Source organism: Rhinopithecus roxellana, chromosome 13 (assembly GCF_007565055.1).
Source record: "Rhinopithecus roxellana isolate Shanxi Qingling chromosome 13, ASM756505v1, whole genome shotgun sequence".
Lineage (NCBI taxonomy): Eukaryota > Metazoa > Chordata > Mammalia > Primates > Cercopithecidae > Rhinopithecus > Rhinopithecus roxellana.
This window is the reverse complement of record NC_044561.1, coordinates 20,472,530-20,485,194: the sequence shown is the minus strand read 5'-3', so window position 1 is coordinate 20,485,194 and position 12,665 is coordinate 20,472,530. Positions and strand designations below refer to the sequence as shown.

Sequence of the window (12,665 nt, the reverse complement as noted above, 5' to 3'; positions counted from 1 at the left end):
TAGAGACGGGGTTTCACCATGTTGGCTAGGCTGGTCTGGAACTCCTGACCTCAAGTGATCCGCCCGCCTCGGCCTCCCAAAGTGCTGGGATCCCAGGTGAAGCCACCGCGCCGCACCCCTCGGGCCTTCTTCTAACTTGGGTCCCTGGGCCCCCCAGGCTTTCGCTCCCTTCCCCTACGCCGCCCCGCGCCCGCCTCAGGCCTCTCTGGGACCCGCCGGCGTGGCGTCCTGGCCCGCCCGAGCCCCACGGTCTCTCGGGTCCTAACCTCGGCGGGCGGGCGCCTCCTCAGGAAGCCCCGGTGCAGGCTGTCATTGTACAGGTGGCCTAGGCGGGCGGCGCCCGACCCAAGGCCGCATCGGGTCAGTGTGCGGCCCCCGGCTGAGAGGCGGCTGCTGAGGGGCCGGACGGGCCAGGGCCTGGCTAACTGCCGCTCGCCCCTGCTTTGCATATTCATGAAGTCTAGCGAGGCCGATCGACCCGGCCGCCGTGGAACGGTCATGAATTATTCATGAGGAAGTTTCTGGTCCCGCCCAGAAAGGCCTCGTTGACTATTCATGAGCCGAGGAGCGGGTTTGGGCCGGAAAAGATCGTTGACTCTCGGTGGGAGGGAGGCGTCGACGAGCTGAGGTGAGGGCTGTTGAGACGCGAGGTCTCCGCCCAGAGAGGGCACTCAGACGTTGTTAGTTCTGTCTTTATGTCAAACAAATATATATTTTTTTCTTTTCTTGTTACTTAAGGCTTTAAGTTGGATTTGAAAATATCATTTTTCGTGAGGGCCTACAGTACTGTGAAGAGAATCGGGAGGGCAGGGGGCTGAGGAGGAAGACAAAAGGGAGGCGATTTCCCCTAGAACTGGAGAGAGAGCACCCAGGTAGCTTTGAAATTCAGATTTTTCTGGACATGAAATCAAACTTGCTGAGCAAGCAGCAGCCATAATGAGCCATGACGAGGCTGGTAGGGCAGACGACGTCTGTGCCCGGCATTGGAGGGGCCGTGTGGGGTGGAGCTTTTGGGGTTTATCTTACCTGGATCAGATTCTCCTCAGCCATTGAGGTTTTCTGCCAGGATGGATGCCTGGTACAGGCCAAGAGGTGAGAGAGGTGGGGACGAGCCACCCCGCCCCGCTTGACCTCAGCTCCCCTTTCGTTTTAGTGAGGATTTGCCAATTAATCCCTGTGGACTTTAGTTCCCTAAACAGTTCAGAGGGAGAGAGTGTCTTGAACCTCAGGATTAGCCAATCGCCGAAATGTGTCCGAGTGCGCAGAGCACTGGACAGGCTGTGCAGTACATCGCGTACTCAGTTGGTAGAAATGAGGGGTGGTTCTGGCCCCGAAAGGGGTTTTTAATCTCAGCAGGATCATCATCTAATTGCTCCTCCATTGGACCATCAATCTATTGAGGTAGGAAAAGTATATTACATCTTGTAATCCTGCACGTTGCCTGGCACATTGTAGTCACCTCGTAAGATGTTGAATGAATGAATAATTGAAATAGCATGAAAAATATATTAAAAAGTCAAACCATGAACAAATACTCAATTAATACAGTGGAAACCATTTACTCTGAATGAGCACAAGTAGGGGAATTACCAGGGCCAAATGGAATTTGTTAAAATGGTGAATAATTTATTGAAACAAGCTCTGTCAGAAGGTCTAAGTAACTGGGCGAACTTTGGCAAACCAAGTTCCCTTGCATAGCCTCACTTTCCTTTTCTTTTTTCTTTTCTTTCTTTCTTCCTTTTTTTTTTTTTTTGAGACGGAGTCCTGCTCTGTCGCCAGGCTGGAGTGCAGTGACACAATCTCAGCTCACTGCAACCTCCACCTCCCGGGTTCAAGCGATTCCCCTGCTTCAGCCTCCCTCCTAGCTGGGATTATAGGCATGTGCCACCACGGCCAGCTAAATTTTTTTTTTTTTTTTTTTTTTGTATTTTTAGTAGAGACAGGGTTTCACCATGTTGTTCAGGATGGTCTCGATCTCTTGACCTTGTGATCCACCCGCTTTGCCTCCCAAAGTGCTGGGATTGCAGGTGTGAGCCCCTGTGCCCAGCCCCTTTTCTTTATAGCTTTATGTTTAGGTTTAAATCCATCCATTTTGCATTAATATTTGTATACAGTGTGAGATTCAGGTTAAGCTTCTTTTCATTCTCTCTTCTTCCCCCCACCCCCTGGATGTCCTTTTGTTTCAGCACCATTTGTTGAAAAAAAGATTCTTCCTCCACAGAATTGGATCTTCTTTAAATCGAAGGGGTTGGAAGATGTCTGTGCTCCCTTCCAGCTTTATGAATCTATTGAACCCATTTATGTTAACATACACTTCTTTTGAGTAAAGTCATTCTTAATATCATGCATGTGTAAGGAAGGTCATGTAGTTGCATTTCAGAATCCAGCTATTGGATATTGTTCACCTGATAGAAAAGGGATTTTTTTGTAAAAAATAGTTTTGGAAGATTGAGAAAGATGGGTAGAGAGCCTTCATAAATCAGCTATAATTATATTTGGGAAAATGTAATAAAACTTTGGTTTTTGCTTCACCTGGAATGGTTAAAAAAGTGGTTTAGGCCTTAGTAAACTAAACAGCAGCTGGCTAATCTTTATGTGAATCTTGGACTCACACACAGTAGGGGTAAAATAGGAAGTAATTGTGCCACCATATAAAATAGGGCAATTGAAGGCGTGGTATGGTGTCTCACATATATAATCCCAAAACTTTGAGAGGCCAAGAGTTCGAGGCCAGTCTGGGCAACATAGTGAGAACCCCCCCCTCCCCCACCCAACTCTACAAAAATAAAAAACTGCAAAAAATTAGCAGGGCGTGGTGGTGCATGCCTATAGTCTCTGCTACTTGGGAGGCTGAGGTAGGAGGATCACTTGAACCCAGAAGTTTGAGGTTGCAATGAGCTGTGATTATGCCACTGTACTCCAGCCTAGGTGACAGATCATGCCACTGCACTTTACTCTGTCTCAAGAGAAAAGAAAATGAATAAGCAACAACAACAAAAATAGGGCAATTGAGATATAGGTCAAGAGGTCAGCCTAGAGTGAATCTTTACCCAAAAGAGCACAGAAATATTGCCTCTTTCTCAAGAAGACCATCATCCTTGTCACAAAGTAGACATATCAAATATAAGAGTGAGGGTCAGTTGCAGTGGCTTACACTTTTAATCCTTATAATCCCAACACTTTGGGAGGCTAACCAAGGAGTATTGCTTGAGCCCAGAAGTTCAAAACCAGCCTGGGCAACATAGTGAGACCTCGTCTCTACCAAAAATAAAGAAAATTTGCTGAGTGTGGTGGCGCATTGCCTCTAGTACCAGCTACTTAGGAGGCTGAGGTGGGAGGATCGCTTGAACCCAGGAGGTTGAGGTTGCAGTGAGCCAAGATTGCACCACTTCATTCCTGCCTGGGTAAACAGAGTAAGACCTTGTCTCAAAAACAGAAGAGGGAATGGTATTGATGTGCTGTGAAGTTTCAAATATGTGTGGATCTAATTTGCAGACAAATATATAAGAGAATGACATTTCTTTTTTTTTTTTTTTTTGAGACGGAGTCTCGCTCTGTCGCCCAGGCTGGAGTGCAGTGGCCGGATCTCAGCTCACTGCAAGCTCCGCCTCCCGGGTTTACGCCATTCTCCTGCCTCAGCCTCCGGAGTAGCTGGGACTACAGGCGCCTGCCACCTCACCCGCCTAGTTTTTTGTATTTTTAGTAGAGACGGGGTTTCACTGTGTTAGCCAGGATGGTCTGGATCTCCTGACCTCGTGATCCGCCCGTCTCGGCCTCCCAAAGTGCTGGGATTACAGGCTTGAGCCACCGCGCCTGGCCGAGAGAATGACATTTCAAAGTTAACTTTCAGTTCTTAAAATCTGTAGTTATGAAATCTCTTCTAGGTTTTTAAATAATGAGCCTGAACAAAGGGATGACACATACAAAAAATCATACCTATTCTCTGAATGCATGCTCTCTAGAGTCATACCTCCTGTCAACTTGTGAGCTTTCAAAATTAAGCAGGGTTTGTACTTAAATAGAAGACCGCCACAAAACACCTGCTCAAAGGGAAACAGTAGCAACAAAATAGTTAGAGGCCGAAAGGAGTCTGGCTTTTTTTTTTTTTTTTTTTTTTTGAGATGGAGTTTCACTCTTGTTGCCCAGGCTGGAGTGCAATGGTGCAATCTTGGCTCACTGCAACCTCCACCTCCCGGGTTCAAGCGATTCTTCTGCCTCAGCCTCCCAAGTAGCTGCAATTACAGGCACCCACCATCACGCTTGGCTAATTTTTCCAGTTTTAGTAGAGATGAAGTTTCACAATGGTTTTTGAAAAAATAATTTAGATCTTTTTGCCTTCCTGAAGCAAGCTCATGCTAGAACACTAGAAAGAGACCCTCCCAAGTTTAGAAATAAGCAGGCAAGCTGAAGAACTAGGGAGGCCCTGGTAGTGCATTGTATTAGATAGAGTGAAAGCAAAGGAGAATTTCATTTTGGAGAGTCAGTCTGGGAAAACTTCTAGATTGTAAGTCAGACTTGTTGAGTTTTAGTCTCAGTTCTGTTACTAAGTGGCTGACTGACCCTGGATCTTGAATTCCCCATGTAGAAAATTAGATATTTGGACTAAATGACTGTCTTAGTCCAGTTTGTGCTGCTGTAACAATACCTGAGGCTGGGTAATGTAAAAAGAGCAGACATGTATTGGCTTATGATTCTGGAGGCTGGGAAGTCCAAAAACAAGGATATGTATCTTATAAGGACCTTCTTGCTGTGTCATAACATGGAGGAAGGCATCACCTGGTAAGAGAGAGAGCAAAGAGAGACAGTGAGTGCACCAAACTTTCTTTTTTTTTTTTTTTTTTTTTGAGACGGAGTCTCGCTCTGTCGCCCAGGCTGGAGTGCAGTGGCCGGATCTCAGCTCACTGCAAGCTCTGCCTCCTGGGCTTTTGCCATTCTCCTGCCTCAGCCTCCCGAGTAGCTGGGACTACAGGCGGCCGCCACCTCGCCCAGCTAGTTTTTTGTAATTTTTAGTAGAGACGGGGTTTCACCGTATTAGCCAGGATGGTCTCGATCTCCTGACCTTGTGATCCGCCCATCTCGGCCTCCCAAAGTGCTGGGATTACAGGCTTGAGCCACCGCGCCCGGCCCAAACTTGCTTTTATAACACACCTATTTTCTTGATAATGAACCTGCTCCTGGAGTAACAATATTAATCCATTCATGAAGGCACCTAATCACCTCTTAAAGGTCTCAACTCTCAACACTTACATTGAGGATTAAGTTTCCAAAATATGAACTTTGGGTTACACATTCAAACCATGGCAATGATGTTTAAAGTTTCTTCTACCTTTAAAATTTTGTGGTGTTTTTCTAGACTTGATTATTCCTTGTTCCTATAGTTCTTCTCTGTTGATTCAGCAAATATTTAGTTAAGTTAGGTTTTTAATTTTTTTTTACTGTTTTACTTATTTTATTTATTTATTTTTTAAGTAGAGACAGGATTTCACCATGTTGACCAGGCTGGTCTTGAACTCCTGACCTCAAGTGATCCACCCCACTTGGCCTCCCAAAATGCTGGGATTACAGGTGTGAGCCACTGTGCCCAGCCTCAGCAAATATTTATTGAATACCTACTTAATTCTAGTACTGTGATGATGCTGAGAGTTCAAGAATGAGCTAAACAAGACACAAAAGGTCACATATTGTATGGTTTCATTTCTATGTAATGTTCAGAATAGGCAATTTCATAAAGATGAAAGGTTAGTGGTTTCCAGCGGCTGGGGAAAGGAGAGAATAGGAGTGACTGCTAATGGGCATGGGATTTCTTTTAGGGGTGATGAAAATGTTCTGGAATTAGGTCGTGTTTGCACTATTTTGTGAATATACTAAATTGATGATTTATACTATATTAAACAGATGGTTGCACAATTTTGTGAATATACTAAAATCCACTGAATTATACCTATTAAAAAAACTTTAAAGGCTAGATGCAGTGGCTCACGCTTGTAATCCCAGCACTTTGGGAGGCCAAAGTGGGTGGATTGCTTGAGGTCAGGAGTTCCAGACCAGCCTGGCCAACATGGCGAAACCCCATCTCTACTAAAAATACAAAAATTAGCTGGACATGGTGGCATATACCTGTAATCCCAGCTACTCAGGAGGCTGAGGCAGGAGAAGGGCTTGAACCCAGGAAGCAGAGGTTGCAGTGAGCTGGGATTATACCACTGCACTTCACCTGGGTGACACAGTGAGAGTCCTTTTCAATAAATAAATAAATAAAGCTTTAAAATATAAAGAATGAGCTAGACAGACACAATAGCTAGACACAATTTTGCTCTCGTGTTAGCTCACAGTAGGTCAGGGGATACTTAAAGACAACTATGGTACAATATATATTGCGAAGGGCACACAATCCAGACTTCATAGTAGTGGTAGTGGGAATTAGGAAGTCATTCCTTAAGGAAATTTTACTAAGCCATATGATATGGTTTGGATTTGTGTCTCCACCCAAATCTCATATCAAATTGTAATCCCCAGTGTTGGAGGAGGGCCCTGGAGGGAGTTGACTGGATCATGGGGGCAGATTTCCCACTTGCTGTTCTCGTAATCACGAGTTCTCATGAGATCTGGTTGTTTAAAAGTGTGTAGTACCTCCCCTTTCCCTCTCTTCCTCCTCTGGCCATGTAAAACATGCCTCCTTCTCCTTCCCCTTCTGCGATGATTGTAAGTTTGCTGAGGCCTCCCCAGCTATGCCTCCTGTATAGCCTGCATAACTGCAAGTCAATTAAACCCCTTTTCTTTATAAATTACCCAGTCTTAGGTAGTTCTTTATAGCAATGCAAGAATGGACTAATACACCATATCTAGGAGATGAGTAGGAACTGGGAATGGAGGAGGATGTTTCAGGCAGAGGGAATATTACAAAATCCTGAGAGTTGGAAGGAATGTAGTCCTTTGGGGTAATTAAAGAAAGTAAGAATGGCTGGTGCATAAAAGTATAAGAGAAAATAGTTAGAGCTGAGGCTAGGGAGGCATGAGTCAAATCTTAAAGCCATGGTAAGAGTTTTAGATTTTATCCTGAGAGTAGTGGGGAGCCATTGAAGTATTTCAGTCTGGGAAAATGTGTAGTCGAATTTGTAATTTAAAAACTCTGGCTGCAATATACAGAACAGACTGGAGAAGGAGAATACCAGTGAGAGGAAATTTGTGGTTGCAGCAATACAGGCAAAAGATGAGACTGGTTGATACAAAGTAGAGATGACAACAACATGGCTAAAGTCAGGAGTTGGACACATTTCAGATATATATATATGTGTGTGTGTGTGTGTATAAATATATATATATATATGTATATATATATATATTATTTTTTGAGTGACAGGGTTTCACTCTTGTTGCCCAGGCTATAGTGCAATGGCATGATCTTGGCTCACTGCAACCTCCGTCTACTGGGTTCAAGTGATTCTCCTGCCTCAGCCTCCCAAGTAGCTGGGATTACAGGCATGTGCCACCATGCCCGGCTAATTTTGTATTTTTAGTAGAGATGGGGTTTCTCCATGTTTGTCAGGCTGGTCTTGAACTCCCAACCTCAGGTAATCTGCCCGCCTCGGCCTCCCAAAGTGCTGGGATTACAGGCATGAGCCACTGCGCCCGGCCTACATTTGAGAAATATTAAGGTGATTGAACATAAGAACGAGGAAGGGATTAAGGTTGAGTCACAGATTTTGTGCTTGAGCAACTAGGTATGTGATGATGTCATTCACTGAGCAAGGGAACAGAAGTAAGTTTTTGGGGAAAATAATTCACATTTGGATGTGTTGAGAACATCAAGGTGGAACAGTCTTATGATCAGTTAGAGGAACAAATCAGCAACTTCTGAGAGAGACCTGGGCTGGGGATACACTGGCTCACAGTTCCACTGGCTGTACAGAAAGCATGGAAGCATCTGCCTGACTTTTGGGGAGCCCTCAGGAAGCTTACAATTATGGCAGAAGACAAAGGAGAAGCAGGCACATCTTACATGGCTAAAGCCGGAGAGAGAGAGGGGAGAAACGAAAAGGTTCTACACACCTTTAAACAACCAGATCTTGCAATAACTCACTCACTTACTATTGCAAGAACTGCACTGAGGGTATAGTGCTAAACCATTCATGAGAAACTGCCCAGATGATCCAGTCATCTCCCACTGTGTCTGGCCATGCCAGCTGCTAGGTAGCTGAGTCAGAATTTGAACTTAGGTTCCTTAACTCTAAAGGCTCTTTCTACTAGATTATACTGCTGGTTATTTCTCTCTCTCTCTCTCTACATATAAATATATGTATATATGTATAATATATATAAAAATATAAATAGGTATATATGTATAAAATTAAATTTTACTTTTATAAATGTTAATTCCTAAGGAATGTACCAAATGCTAATATTAACTAGCTTGAATCCTTTCTCAAAAGCAAGTGTCCTGAATGCCTCAGAGTTTTCAATGGTAATATTAATTTAATCTAGGCCATCCATACATTGCAAAAATATGGATGTAGTAATGCATTGTGTTCTAATTGGCTGATGCTATTTTCAGAGCTTGATTCCCTAGAAATGACATCAGAATGGCTATGATCACAGAGAAAGTTAAAAAACCCCACTAATATAGAAAACTATTTTAAAATCACGATTTCTCTTATTTATTGTCTCTAAGACTAATAAGTACCCCAGTAGTGGGTAGTGTGTCATAGTTTAATGGGCTGGGACTAGATCTTAAACTGTTAGAGCTACTTTGTTTCCCATTTTATTTTTTGAAATTTAAGGGGGACAACTGATGTGTTGAGTCAGATATGAAGGTTATACTCTGAAATCAAGAAAAGATAGCTTGGAATCTTTAAGGATTAAAGGACTGTTAGGTGGTTTTCAGTCTCGTATATAAAATATTGTAAAAGAGTGTCCCCTAGTGCCCCTCTGAAGAAGTAGTTTGAGAGAAATTAAATATTACCACCTACTTATAATCTCTATCATCACCTTGTGGCAGTGTTTGCAAATAATTCTGCCATCTTGGGAAAATCTTCGAGTCTTGCATTAATGGATACACAAAAACTGGTCACAGGCTATCCTTGGTGATTCAGAATGGAATATCTTGAAAGAAGTTATTTTACAAGTATTTTGGTCAGAACTTCATAAAACCTTGAAAAGAAGCCCCAATTGAAATTAAATTAAGCCTTTGTAAAGAAAAGGGAAAATTTGCTTTTTTTTTTTTTTTTTTCGAGACAGACTCTTGCTCTGTCACCCAGGCTGGAGTGCAGTGGCACGATCTTGGCTCACTGCAAGCTGCACCTCCCAGGTTCGTGACATTTTCCTGCCTCAGCCTCCTGAGTAGCTGGGACCACAGGCGCCCGCCACCATGGCTGGATAATTTTTGTGTTTTTAGTAGAGACGGGGTTTCACCATGTTGGCCAGGATGGTCTCGATCTCCTGACCTCGTGATCCACCTGCCTTGGCCTTCCACTATTCTGGGATTACAGGCATCAGGCATGAGCCACCATACCCGGCTGCTTCTTTTTTGTATTAACAAAACAATAAGGGTAAAAACTAGATGTATTTTAAATATTAACATTTTTATTGTGGTAAACTGTAATATAAAACTCAACACCTCAGCTTTTCTAAGTGTACAACTCAGTGACACTAAGCACATATACAATGTTGTGCAACCATTATCACTATCCATTTCTAAAACCTTTTCATCATCCTGAACAGAAACTCTATACCTATTAAACTCCTTCTACCCCACCAGCACCTGGTAACCTCTATTCTACTTTCTGTCTCTATGAATTTGCCTACTCTGGGTACCTCATATAAGTGGGATCATATAATATTTGTCCTTTTATGTCTGGCTTTTCACTTAGCATAATGTTTTCAAGATTTATTCACATTGTAGCATGTATCAGAACTTCATTCCTTTTTAAGATTGAATAGAGGTCAGGTGTGGTGGCTCATGCCTGTAATCCCAGCACACTGGGAGGATGAGGTGGGTGGAATGCCTGAGTCTAGGAATTCAAGACCAGCCTGGGCAACATGACAAAACTCCATCTCTACAAAAATTACAAAAATTAGCCAGGTGTGGTGGCAAGTGCTTGTGGTCCTAGCTACTCAAGAGGCTGAGGTGGGAGAATCACTTGAGCCTGGGAGCCAGAGGTTGCAGTGAGCTGAGATCCACTATTGCACTCTACCCTGGGTGACAGAAGGAGACCCCGTCTTAAAAACAAAACAAAGCAAACAAACAAGCAAACAAAACAATTGAGTGATATTCCATTGTAAATACCACATTTTGTTTATTCATTCATCTTTTAATAGACATTTGAATTGTTTCCATCTTTTGGCTAATGTGAATTATGTGGCTATGAGCATTGGTGTACAAGTATCTGTTTGAGTCCCTGGTTTCAATTCTTTTGAATATATACCTAGAGATGGAAATGCTGGATAATATGGTAATTCTGTTTCACTTTTTGAGGAATGCCATGCTGTTTTCCACAATGGCTGCACCATTTTCATTCCCACCAGCAATGCATAAGGGTTTTATTTTTTATTTTTTTTTCTTTTTTTTTTTGAGACGGAGTCTTGCTCTGTCACCCAGGCTGGAGTGCAGTGGCCGGATCTCAGCTCACTGCAAGCTCCGCCTCCCGGGTTTACGCCATCTCCTGCCTCAGCCTCACGAGTAGCTGGGACTACAGGCGCCCACCACCTCGCCCGGCTAGTTTTTTGTATTTTTTTAGTAGATACGGGGTTTCACCGTGTTCGCCAGGATGGTCTCGATCTCCTGACCTCGTGATCCGCCCGACTCGGCCTCCGAAAGTGCTGGGATTACAGGCCTGAGCCACCGAGCCCGGCCAAGGGTTTTAATTTCTCCACATCCTTTGCAACTTACTACTTTCCATTTTTGAATAATCATTTATAAAATTTTAAATTGACACACAGTAATTGTACATATTTATGGGGTACAGAGTGATATTTTGATATATGTGTATAATATGTAATGGTCAAGTCAAAGCATATCCATCAGTTCAAACACTTATAATTCTTTATGTTGAGCTATTTTAAATATATAATAAATCATTGTTAACTGTGATCACTCTACAGTGCTACAGAACAAAAGAATGTCTTCTTGGCCGGGCACGGCGGCTCATGCCTGTAATCCCAGCACTTTGGGAGGCCGAGGCGGGCGGATCAAAAGGTCAGGAGATCGAGACCATCCTGGCTAACACGGTGAAACCCCATCTCTACTAAAAATACAAAAACAAACAACAACAACAACAACAACAACAACAACAACAAAAAAAACTAGCCGGGCGAGGTGGTGGGCGCCTGTAGTCCCAGCTACTCGGGAGGCTGAGGCAGGAGAATGGCGTAAACCCCGGAGGCGGAGCTTGCAGTGAGCTGAGATCCGGCCACTGCACTCCAGCCTGGGCGACAGAGCGAGACTCTGTCTCAAAAAAAAAAAAAAAAAAAAAAAAAGAATGTCTTCTCCTTTCTAGCTGTAATTTTATATCCATTAACTAACTTCTCCCTATCCAACCTCCTCCCTGCTGCCCTTGCTAGCCTCTAATAACTACTTCTAAGAGCTCGTCTGTTTTAGCTCCCAGGTGAGTGAGAACACATGGTATTTATCTTTCTGTACCTGACTTACTTCACTTAACATTATGTCATCTAGGTTAATCTCTGTTGCTGTGAATGACAGATTTTCATGCTTTTTAAAATGCCTGAATAATATTCAATTGTGTATATATACACCATATTTTCTTCCTTCCTTCCTCCCTCCCTCCCCTCCCCTCCCTCCCTCCCTCCCTCTCTCTTTCTCTCTCTCTCTCTTTCTCTCTTTCTTTCTCTCTCTCTTTCTTTCTTTCTTTCTTTCTTTCTCTCTCTCTCTCTCTCTCTCTCTCTTTCCTTTCTTTCTTTCTTTCTTTCTTTCTTTCTTTTCTTTCTTTCTTTCTTCTTTCCTTTTCTCTCTCTCTCCTTCCTCCTTCTTCCTTCCTTCCTTCCTTCCTTCCTTCCTTCCTTTCCTTCCTTCCTTTCCTTCCTTCCTTCTTTCTTTCTTTCTTTCTTTCTTTCTTTCTTCTTCTTTCTTTCTTTCTTTCTTTCTTTCTTTCTTTCTTCTTTCTTTCTTTCTTCTTTTTGTGTTCTGTTTGATTTCTTTCATCAGCATTTTGTAGTTTCATTGTAGCAATCTTTCACTTTCTTAAATGTATTCCTAATTTTTTGGTAGGTATTGTAAATGAGATTTCTCTCTTGATTTCTTTTTCAGCTAGTTGGATGAAAAACTGTGTTAATGGGTATGAAGTATAAACATTAACTTTTGAGTTGAAGTTGCAAATAAATTACAACCGAAGTTAATTCAGGAAATGTTTTTGAGCCTTTGCTATATAGACAGCATTGTTACACTATGAGAGAATGACAAGGATTAATAATATATATTGAGTCTCTAGGTGATTTACAATGTATTTTCTCCTCCAAATATATTTGTGAACAAATAAATAATCTTATAATTTTCATTGAGTGGATGGAAAAATTTATCCAGAGACCTTATGCCAAAATTATAGATAAAAATGTTTATTAAACTTATTTCCCAGTGAGTGTGATCAAATTTTAATTATATAGTTCTCCTTTGGAAAATTAACAATAAGTACTTTTTTCAACTCAAATTCATTTTA

At 42.6% G+C, this 12,665-nt stretch overlaps 1 protein-coding gene across 4 annotated transcripts in view; it reads left to right on the top strand.

The window, feature by feature from the left end:
- The first annotated feature begins 581 nt into the window (after positions 1–581).
- Positions 582–12,665, top strand: part of HORMAD2 (HORMA domain containing 2) — a 101,613-nt gene continuing 89,529 nt past the window's right edge. Inside the window, exons 1-2 of one of the 4 annotated variants that reach the window (XM_030914141.1) lie at positions 601–628; positions 1,357–1,401. The gene's annotated coding sequence lies outside the window, so the exon portion shown is untranslated. Of the gene's footprint in view, positions 629–1,148; positions 1,402–12,665 lie in introns of those variants that run through there. The other 3 variants (XM_010359534.2, XM_030914142.1, XM_010359541.2) reach the window with 3 other exon arrangements.